Raw genomic sequence first — 12,307 nt, 5'->3', positions numbered from 1 at the left:
TACAGCCCACTCAGGGGTAACCCTGAGGCATAGTTGTAAGGGTAAATTCTCCTAGTGGGCAGGGCTTCAAGTAAGTGTACGTGTTTGAAAAACAGCAGCCTGGCATTGGAATATATATTTGTGGAACTGCAAAGCATTTAGCTAACTGTCATGAATAGGATTGAAACACTTGGGACAAGGAAATATGGGAGAGAGGCATGCAGCTAGTTATATTGGAAGAGCAGGAACAGTGAAAATCTTTATATTGCATGTATACCCCAGAGTACATGCACCACTGAATAGGGGCGAAGTCCACAACTATGCAAAATGGCCTGGACAGTTAGCATAATCCAGCTTTTTACATTGGTCAGCTCAGTGCTGGCACAGTGGGCACATGAAAGGAATAGCTATGATGGCAAGAATGGTTTCTATACATAGGCCCAATAGCATGGGCTCTAAGGCTGAATTAGCTATTGCCACAGCCAATGTCTAGCTACCAGCAACAGAAATAGAGTTCTCAAGAATGTACTATCCTTTATGAGATGGTCATTTGATAGCTTTCCATAGGACAGTGATTCATTTTAATTGGAATAAATATATATTTTGGGCTTGGGGTTTTATTTCCTTCTTATAGGGCCTTATCCAGCAGAGTTTTCTGATAATTTACAGAGGGTTTAGTTTATGAGTGGATTACACATAAAATTGCATTGGACTAAGAGATCCACTTTGTAACTACATTGATTATCTATTGCTGCATAAGGATGCCCCAAAACTTGGTGACTTTAAACAATAAACATTTATTTTCTTACATAGTTAATCTAATAGGGAGTAAGTTGAAGGAAGCATGTTGTATGGCCTACTAGTACTTGAAGTCACATACTATCATTTCCATAATATTGTATTGGTTATATAGATTAGCCCCATTCAGTGTTAGAGGAAACTGCACAAATGCATGAATAAATGAGAATAATAATGAATGGACATGATCTTGGAGGCTGGCCTTTATAAGAGCCAAGATAGTGAGGCAGTGGGTAGTAGCCATGGGATTCACCAGCCTTATCACTTACAGTACTTCACAGAAGCATAGGCATACATTGATGAACTGATAAAATGGTCTTTTGAAGACACAGTTGATGTTCCCACTTGGGGATCTTATAAGAATAGCACTCTATCCAACCAGGATGCAGTGTATACCCTAACAAAATAGCCATTTTTTGATAGTGTTTCCCAAATAAATAGAATACATGGGTTCAGCAACCAAGAGATGGAAGCAATAGTAATCCCCCTAGTCATTACTCTCATTTATGTGTTTGGAAAATGTGTACTTCATGTTTCTATGAATCTAGCCTGCTCTTTGGGTCTAGACTCTCTTTGTTGCCTGCTCTTTGGGTCTAGACTCTCTTTGTTGACAAGATATCCTTTCTTTTTTTTGAACTGCTTTGGTCAAAAATTAATTCTCCCCATATGTAGTTCTATTTTTAGTCTCTCAATTAGATTCAATTTATCTGTGTGTTTATTTTTGCATCAATACCACCTTATCTTGGTTACTGTGGCTTATGGAGTAACACTTGAAATCATGGAGTACAAGTAATTTATCCATCATTTTCTCTCCCAAATTGACTATTCTAGATCTTATGCATCGTCATACAAACTTTTAAAATTAACTGGTCAGTTTCAGCCAAAAATCAACTTAGATTGTATTAAGATTGCATTGAGTCTACAGATTAACTTGGAGAGAATGGACATCTGTCTTAGGTTAGTTTTTCTATACTACAGGCTATGAGACTTTGATATACACACCCATGAGAATTCTTGGTGAGTGCTATTGAGAACAAGTCTTCATGGGTAGAGAAGCAGGTCTGGCCATATAAATCAGCTGGTCTTTGCTATATCTCTGTATATAGCAATAAATCAGCTGGTCTTTGCTATATCACTGTTCTCATGCTGTTAATAAGGACATATCAGAGACTGGGTAATTTATAAAAGAAAGGAGGTTTAATGGACTCACAATTCCACATGACTCGGGAGGCCTCATAATCATAGTGGAAAGCAAAGGAGGACCAAAGTCATGTCTTATATGGTGACAGGCAAGAGAGCTTGTACAGTGGGACTCCCATTTATAAAACCCTCAGATCTTGTGAGACTTCTTCACTTATTCTTGTGAGTTTATTCACTACCATAAGGACAGTATGGAGGAAGCCACCGACATAATTCGATTATCTCCACCTGGCCCCACCTTTGACACATGGGGATTATTACAACTCAAGGTGAAATTTGGGTGGGGACACAGCCAAACCATATTTTGCTCCTGGCCCCTCTCAAATCCAATGTCCTTACATTTCAAAACCAATTATGCCTTCCCAACAGTACCTCAAAGTCTTAACTCATTTCAGCATTTACTCAAATGTCAACAGTGCAAAGTCTTATCTGAGACAAGGCAAGTTTCTTCTGCCTATGAACTTGTAAAATCACAAGCAAGTGAGTTACTTCCTATATACAATGGGGCTACAGGCACTGGGTAAACACACTTATTCAAAATGGGAGAAATTGGTCAAAATGAAGGGGCTATGGGCCTCATGCAAGTCTGAAATCCAATAGGGCAGTCATTAAACCTTAAAGTTCCAAAATGATCTACTTCAACTTCATGTCTCACATCCAGGTCACACTGAAGCAAGTGGTGGGCTCCCACGGCCTTGGGCAGCTCTACCATTGTAGTTTTGCAGGGTACAGCTCCCTCTTTGCTACTTTCACAGGCTGGCGTTGAGTGTCTGCAGCTTTTCCAGGTACACGGTGCAAGCTGTCAGTGGATCTACTATTCTGGGGTCTGGAGGACGATGGTCCTCTTCTCACAGCTCCACTAGGCAGTTCCCTAGTAGGGACTCTGTGCCGGGGGATGGGGGTTCCAGCCAAATATTTTCCTTCTGCACTACCCTAGCAGAGGTTCACCATGAAGGCTCAGCCTCTGCAGCAGACTTCTGCCTGGACACTCAGGAGTTTCCATACATCTTCTGAAATCTAGGCAGAGATTTCCTAATCTCAATTTTTGACTTCTGTGCACCCCCAGGTTCAACCACTATGTGGAAGCTGCTAAGGCTTGGGGCTTGCACTCTCTGAAGCAATGGCCTGAACTGTATGTTGGCCCCTTTTAGCCACAGCTGGGACACAGGGCAACAAGTCCCAAGGCTGCACAAAACAGTAAGACCCTGGGCCTGGCAAATGAAACCATTTTTTCCTCCTAGGCCTCCAGGCCTGTGATGAGAGGGGCTGCTATGAAGACCTCTGATATGCCCTGGAGACATTTTCCCCATTGTCTTGTCAATTAACATTTGGCTCCTCATTATTTATGCAAATTTCTGAAGCCTGCTGAATTTCTTCTCAAAAATGCGTTTTTCTTTTCTATCACATCATCAGGCTGCAAATGTTCTGAACTTTTATTCTCTGCTTCCCTTTTAAACATAAGTTCCAATTCCAAACCATATCTTTGTGAATACATAAAACTGAATGCTTTCAAGAGCACCCAGGTTACATCTTGAACACTTTGCTGCTTAGAAATTTCATCCACCAGATGCCCTAAATCATCTCTCTCAAGTTCAAGTTTGACAAATCTCTAGGGCAGGGGACAATCCTGCCAGTCTCTTTGCTAAAACATAGCAAGAGTGACCTTTACTCCAGTTCTTCCAACAAGTTCCTCATCTCCATCTGAGATCACCAAAGCCTGGACTTTATTGTCCATATCGCTATTAGCGTTTGGTCAAAGCCATTCAACAAGTCTCTAGGAAGTTCCAAAGGTTCCCACATGTTCCTGTCTTTTTCTGAGCCCTCCAAACTATTCTAACTTCTGCCTGTTACCCAGTTCAAAAGTTGCTTCCACATTTTCAGATATCTTTACAGCAGCACCCCTCTCTACCAGTACCAATTTACTGTACTAGTCTGTTCTCACACTGCTAATAAAGACATACCTGAGAATGGGTAATTTATAAAGGAAAGGAGATTTACTGGACTCATAGTTTCACATGGCTGGGGAGGCCTCACAATCATAGCGGAAGGTGAAGGAGGAGCAAAGTCGTGTCTTACATGGTGGCAAGCAAGAAAGCTTGTGCAGGGGAACTCCCATTTATGAAATCATCAGATCTCATTAGACTTATTCACTACCACAAGAAGAGTCTGGTGGAAACTGCCCCTGTGATTCAATTATCTCCACTTAGCCTCACCCTTGACACTTGGGGATTATTGCCATTCAAGGTGAGATTTGGGTGCAGACACAGCCAAACCATATCAATCTCTAACAAAAGCCTCTGTCAATTGTGTGGGGGAGCTCTGGAGCTGGAATGAACATTCAGAATTTGCCTGCAGTAGGCCCCACATCATGCTAGGTTCACGTTACTGCCAAGCAAACAATAATGAAGTTGTGAGAATAATAAATAAGAAACAAAATAATACAAACTAGGACTAATGAATACAAAGCGCACATTTGTAAGCATTTTATAAAACCTTTTCTTCTGCATTGATGAGAAAATAAGGTAGCTATCAAGGAATAAGCATCACTTAACCAAGTTTGTGATGAGTATCTGTTTCAAGCTTCTATTTTATTCTTTTTTTCAGACATAAGTCCTCCTTTTTGTAATGTAAGAACTGACTACTGACACCTAGGTTTGTAGCTGTTTAGAAGAACTTGCCTCTTCATTTTAAATATAAATTATCTTATTCCATTTATCTCGACTCCAGGAGAATAAAACATGCTGTTGCCACTCCAAACTGGATAAAATGTGTTGAGTTCAAAAGGTTTAGAAGGGATTTATGGGGAGATAATCACACAGTGTGTTTTATGATTTGCTGTAAATTCTGTGGTTACAGCATACTAGGGCAAAGTGCTTATTCAGCATTATTAAAAGTTCAATATTGTCACTTTGCCCATTATTACAGAATCTGGTATATAGACTGGTATTTCCCCAGAGAGCAATTAATACTGAGGACTGCATAATTGCTGGTTTATTTCCATTTACAGTAGTTTTTAGTTGTACCCAAGGCCTGTTTATTTCATCTTAACATAGTTGGTGGCTGGAGGGTGGTGGGGTGTGTTGCGGGGATCTTCTTGGCTCCCTGTAATTGGAAAATATCCTTTCACTCTGCATTTCCAAACTCTCCCATTCTTAAACACTGAGCTCAGATGTCACATCTTTCATGAAGCTGTCACTTTGTCGCTTTTCCTTCAGTCTTCCTCTCTTCGGAACTCCAATATTTTTTTGGAGATTACTTTTCTTTATAAACTGATTGTGGACATCATATGCCAGAAATGTTTTCTAATTTGTATTGTCCATGATGGCTAGCAAATTCCATATGCATATAGAAAGGTATTTAGTGGCTTGATGAATTAGTCTCATTCAACGTAGTTAAATTGAGACAATATATAAGAAGAAAAACAAATATAAATTAGTTTAATACAGTGCAGTTTTATTTTTCTTTGCAAACAGTATGTCAAAATGTTGGGGCGAGTATTTTTAAAGAGTTAATTAAAATATTAAAATTGGCTATAAATATGTGATATAGCTGGCAGAGAATTTTGGTTATTGAAGATTGCAGAAGAATAAATGAATATTTTATGAAATAGTAAATCTGGGATGTATTTTAATGCAGAAAATTGCAAGTTGAATGCGTATTTACCACAATATGTTCAAATGAACTCTAAGAAAATGAAATCAACTATTGGGTTGAAATATTTTCAGCTATCTAAAAATGCAACATCAGTCCATTTTTTTTGCAGGCAAAGATCTCATTTTTGTTAAATATCTAAGAACTGGTAACTCTTCTCAGATTACAAAAACTTTTTCTAGACAGCTGGATCTTGAGCAGTAGCTGTGTCCCTCCATGATTGAAGCTTTTCTTAACCTAGGGTCTCACTGAACTTTTCTGAGCCTAAGGTCTCCCTGAACTCTGGAAACTCTTGTCTGCTTGCCCCTTCCGTCCACAGGATTAGCACCATCTTGCTTTTGCTAACCATGGCTTCCCAAATCTCTGTAATATTCCTTAAATTAATGTCTATCCAATGTGTGCTTTGTTTCTTTCTAGGACCCTATATCAGAAGCAATTTCTCCCCACATTCATACATTACATTTCCTGTTGAAGGACGTTTTGGATTTTGGAGGGGTTGATTTCCACATCCCTTTTTTGAATCTCTTTAACTTCTCTTTACTTGAAGATGTCAACCTGGAAACTACTTTTTTTTTTTTAAAGGACATCTTTATTTGTATTAACCTCTAACTTAAATATAGCATTTTCTTTCATTATAAATATAGATGGGAAACCATAGTGTTATTAGTGGTACATATGTTTTTGTTGCCAATAGAAATCCCAGGCATTTTTATTTCACATTACAGTTGTTGCAGCTATCTCAAAAAATGTTTACTGCTGCTTTGAGATTATGGTGGATATTAGACTTGCTGCTAGATTTTATTATTATTATTATACTTCAAGTTCTAGGGTACATGTGCACAACGTGCAGGTTTGTTACATATGTATACATGTGCCATGTTGGTGTGCTGCACCCATTAACTCGTCATTTACATTAGGCATATCTCCTAATGTTATCCCTCCTCCCTCCCCCCACCCCACAACAGGACCCGGTGTGTGATGTTCCCCTTCCTGTGTCCATGTGTTCTCATTATTCAATTCTCACCTATGAGTGAGAACATGCGGTGTTTGGTTTTTTGTCCTTGTGATAGTTTGCTGAGAATGATGGTTTCCAGCTTCATCCATGTTCCTACAAAGGACATGAACTCACCCTTTTTTATGGCTGCATAGTATTCCATGGTGTATATATGCCAAATTTTCTTAATCCAGTCTATCATTGATGGACATTTGAGTTGGTTCCAAGTCTTAGAGTCTCGCTCTGTTGTCCAGGCTAGAGGGCAGTGGTGCGATCTCTGCTCACTGCAAGCTCCGCCTCCTGGGTTCACACCATTCTCCTGCCTCAGTCTACTGAGTAGCTGGGACCACAGGTGCCCTCCACCAGGCACAGCTAATTTTTTTTTTTTTTTTTGTATTTTTAGTAGAGAGGAGGTTTCACCGTGTTAGCCAGGATGGTCTGGATCTCCTGACCACGTGATCCGCTCACCTTGGCCTCTAGAAGTGCTGGGATTACAGGCGTGAGCCACTGTGCTAGGCCCTGGAAACTACTTTTAACTCAATTGCATCTCTTTTAAAAAGAGACATAAAGGCCAGAACTTGAATCAGCAAGTCACTTAAAGTCAGAAGAGTTGTAGATTTACCACAAACTTTAAATTATAGATATGCTACATATATTAAAATACACTAAAATAAAAGCTGCAATTTCATGAGAAAAAAATAATGAATAGGTAAAAGCTTAAGGAACCTCCCAAATACGACAATCCAAGTTTAGTAGTTTTTAAATGTTTGTAGAGATTTCAAGTCTGTGTAGAAACTCTATTTTCTCTCTTTCAGTTATTTATTGCTAACAATGCTTATTTTTGTAATTTAAGATTTTCAGTGATATAAACATTTATTAAGCACAAAATTCTTAGATAACTTAAATATGGTGTCTGTCTTCCAAGAGTTTGCCTGTAATTCTGATTCTGCCTCCTCCTTAAGCACCTGTAAACTGCCTCTCACACTTAACTTTCTACAGTGACTATTCTTTCAAAAGTCATTAATGACCTATTTAGTTGTTAAATTTAGCCCTGGATTTTTCTTTGTTCTCCTGGGTTTTGTAGTAGTGCTTCTCCTTTTCTATCTTGAAACTATCGCCTTTCAAATCTCCCATGAATTTGTTTACCTTGATTCTGTCCTTTTCACTGACCTTTCTGTACACATGTCACTTTCTCTTGCTCTTTTCTCTCTATTTTTAACTTCTGTCTCATCCTGGGCTCTCAGAAAAATATTTACCATTACCAACTCATATCCTGAATTCTGATTCTGTATTTCAGTCTGTCTGCTGGGTATCTATTTTTGATGTCATAAAATCATCTGTGTCTACATTCTTAAGTAAAATTTTTGCATTCCACCTTCTTACCACTGAAATAAAACCTTCAATTTCTTTCTAAGTTAGCATAGTTTAGTGCAGAAGTTGAAAAATTATGGCCCGTGGATCAAATCCAGGCTGCCACCTGTTTTTATACCGTGTGCAAATAATGTTTGTTATATTTCAAATGGTTGAAAAAATGAAAGGAGAATAATATTTCATGACATGAACATTTTATAAAAATCAAATTGTATTCATAAATAACATTTTAAAGGAACACAGCCATGCCTATTCCTTTACTTGTTGTCTAAGGCTTCTTTTGACCTATAATGACAGAGTTGAGTAGCTGTGACAGAGACAATGTGGGCTGCAAAGCTTAAAATATTTAATATCTGGTCATTTAGAGAACAAGTCTATTGACTCCAGTTTCAGTGGATGAAGCATGAGTTTATAAGTAGACCGATGGAAATAAATATAAATTTTAGATATTCTTTCCCAGGAGGGATTTCAGGGCGTTAGTTAACACTAAGGAACCTCAGTTTTCTCATCTGTAACACTGCAATGACAATAGTCAAGTCCTTAATGAAGTTTATTTTATTTAAAGTCTTAGACTAATACTGTAGATTTTTAATTAACCTCACAGTTTCTTCTTTCTTATTGGTCTTGTGACGCAATGACAGACAAAATATATTTTATTTTGGTACTAGCTCAGAAATATTTCATAACACCTCTGTTATTCAAGGCTGTTTCAGATCAAGTGAAAGAAACTCAGCTTAAATTAACTTAACCAAACAGCCATTATATTATATAATTATATACAATTTTTAGGGTTTGATTTTTTCATTATATATACACATATATATTTTATATATAAACATATATGGTTTATAATGTATTCTATCTATATATAGTGAGTTGTACATATGGTATTATAAAAGGACTTCTTTAAAGTGATGTTAGAAAAATTGTTTTAACATTTTATCCTAGTTACAAAATAACTTCAGTTTATTTAAAGGCCTAAATCTGAAAGTAACAACTATGTGATAATAGAAATACGTAGCATAATCTCTGTGATCTCTATTATTATAATTCATGAAAGACCTTTGTTCTGAGTCTTCCATTGCATCCAAAACCTCAGGTATTTGTCAACACAGGAGCCACTTTTAGATTTATCTAACAACAGTTTTCAGAACACAGTAATTTTGTGTTCTTAAACATGTTTTAGAGTGACCACTTTTTACATTTTATGCCATTTAGCTAAAGGGAAAAATATTTTAATTTATCCTCTGTTTTTTCATTTGTATGCTTTTAAACCTCTTGTTTTATCTTAGTTTTTCTCCTTTTTTTCTCCACTCTCTCTACTCTGTCTCTAATTCTAGAAAGATAAGTAGATAGATATTGCTATCTATATAAATATATATTGATATGTCTCTCTGTATATATGCAGATAGTGAGAGAGCTAGACATATGTCTATCTAGAGTGAGGGAGAATAGTGTTTGACTTTTTAACTCCAAAAATTGTTTTAGGATTTACCCTAGATGTAAGCCACATATCCTATTGATTGCTTCTTGCTACTGTAGGGTATTCCATAGTGTATGTTTTATATACTTAAGACATACCCCTAGAATAGACACTGAAGTGGCCAACAACTCTTTTTTGTTACAGAGTGCTATAGCAACATTTGATTTCTCTTCTTGTCAACTATTGCAATAGTTTCTTTGTGGTCCATTCTAAATTGAGCTAGAGGCTAATGTTTCTTCTACAAACAGAAAATTATTTATAAAATAAAATTCTTTGACACAGCCTCATATTACAGAAGTCCTTAGAAGAAACAATATAAAACAAAGGTTTAAAAAAACTTATTTTTATTATGGCACATGTAGTATTTCCTGGGAAATACTTATGCACAAATAAATATATGGGAGGTGGTTCAGAGAAACATATATTAAATTCATGTGAATGACTTCCTGTGAGTTCAAAATCAGCCTGGCCAACATGGTGAAACCTTGTCTCTACTAAAAATATACAGCTTAGCTCGGCATGGTGGCAGGCGCCTGTAATCCCAGCTACTTGGGAGGATGAGGCAAGAGAATCGCTTGAACCTGGGAGGCGGAGGAGCTTTTCTGTGCATTACAAAATAAAGAATGGAGGTTGGTAACAGTATTAAAATCCCATTATGTTTTACAAAGTGGTATTAGATATATTTATAAACAATCTATGTAGATGCCTGAGGTGGTATTAGTCGTCTCATTCCCAGATAAATTTTGTTGTATGCGCTAAACTACCATTCTTTTGGATTTTATAATATAACCAAATACATTTAGAATCTAGAATCATCATAATTATCAAAACATCTGTAAGTATAAGCCAACGTGACCTCTGTTTTGTGATGAAATATACTTTAAAGAGAAAACAGAATAAATTATGCTACTCAGCAGACAAATATATTTATTGAAAAAAACATGATATATAGATTGCTGAGGTGAACATTTCTGATATTAACATAGTTGCTGATTACACAAGGTCTGACTGAGGAGGAAAACAAGTGTTATTGCCAAGACGGTGTGTGGAAAGATCATTTGCCAAAGAGATGTTTCCACCAAGAAGCTTCCTAGATACAGAACCTGAAATAAATGAGAAGAGGCATAATATTGGTGGGTTCTTCAAAGTTATCATGTAAGAGCTGAAAGAGAGCCAAAATAGATTCTTCTTCTGGGAATTCTCCTATAGAGCATCACAAGAGAGTGTGACATGAATATCAATCACTATTAGAGCATTCAAATAACTCAAAAAGGCAAGATAGCGTCAATGGATATTGGGAGTGGGTGGGAAACAGTTGACACATTTGAGCAACTTTAAAATATTGTTATTTAAAGTTGGCCCCCAAATGTTAAAAGACAGGAGTTTGGAATCAGATTGACCTGGGTTTAAATCCTAGAGTGAACACACTGATGTGACTACAATAGCAGGTCAGTTTTAAACCAAGACCAAGCCAAACCAAATATAAAATTCCAAAGTGATTTGGAAGAACAATATGATGTTTGCAAAGGAAATATTTAAAAACAATTACAGATTTACTGAAAGCCCCTAAGGACATAAAAGAGTTGAGAAAAAGGAGGGTGACTGAGGATATTTGAGGGCTCTTTCTTTAGAGAGAGTTGCATGTGTGCTATGATTCTCCACCACCCCAAAGCAGAGGGGTGAGGGTACTTACCCCCAACCTCAATTCTAATGAAAGATGCTTTGATAAGATCCCTTGGAGTGTTTGGTATGTGCTTCCTATAATTGTAAGAAAATAGCAGAGTTAACTCTTATTGAGGAATATAAAGGCTATAGATGTCAGCTTGAGGCAATAGGGCAAAGAGGTGAGAGCAGGAGAGAGAGATAGAGAGAGAACATCCAATGTTGCTCCTCCTTGGGTGCTGTATGTTACAATGGCAAAATTTAAAAAGTAGGAATTAATGTCTTCATCTATGAGCACATCCACAACCTACCTCACTGTTTACATCCAAGGAATTTAAATCCTGTTCATTTTATACCCTAATGCATTTCCTACATCCATTAGTTTTCTCTATTCTAACTGCCACCATCTTAGTCACCTAGCAAAAACATGCTGGTGGGGGGGAGAAAGAGAAAGAGAGAGAGAGGGAGAGAGAAAGAGAGAGAGAGAGAGAGAGAGAGATTGATTTCCATGTCCACACTGAGCAATAGATAAAGTTATGCCAAAGACAAGAAGGTGGAAATATTTCACCAGCCCTAGATGTGTGTGATTTGACTTGGAGAAAGAACTAGCCTAAAGTAATTTACAAGACTGACTAGGAGAATACCTACAAGCATGATGGACCCTCAACAGAGAAATTCTGAGTGGAATAAACTTCTAAAAGCCAGGGTTTGAAGGAAGAATGACATACCAAAGAAGATACTTTTTCATATCTGGGAAGGTGTCATCTTCTGTTTAGGACAAAGTAAGGATGGCAGAGTATGAACTCTGAATAACATGCCAATGTGATGAGGCAAAGAAGCATTCACTCTGATTATCTGATGGGTGAAGGGGTTTCAAGTCTCCCAACAGCAATGCCTGTTTAACAAGAACTTCATTTTACCCTTACTTGTCTCCCTCAATGTACCCATTTTGCACCTCTGTCAGGAACTAAATAGAAATTTTAGTTTTCAAGCCGAGAATTCCTACTCCTCACACTGGAGAAATGAGATTTTAATTTCACTCAATATTCATGTTTGATGCATTGAATTAAGACTGTGTGATTTCAGTAACTGTAGGGTGTTCCATTAGATCTTAGTAAACAGAGAAGTTCATAAGGCTTGACCACATTTATTCCATGACAGGAGAAAAA

Source organism: Pongo abelii, chromosome 9 (assembly GCF_028885655.2).
Source record: "Pongo abelii isolate AG06213 chromosome 9, NHGRI_mPonAbe1-v2.0_pri, whole genome shotgun sequence".
Taxonomy (NCBI): Eukaryota; Metazoa; Chordata; class Mammalia; order Primates; family Hominidae; genus Pongo; species Pongo abelii.
This window is presented reverse-complemented; position numbering follows the sequence as displayed.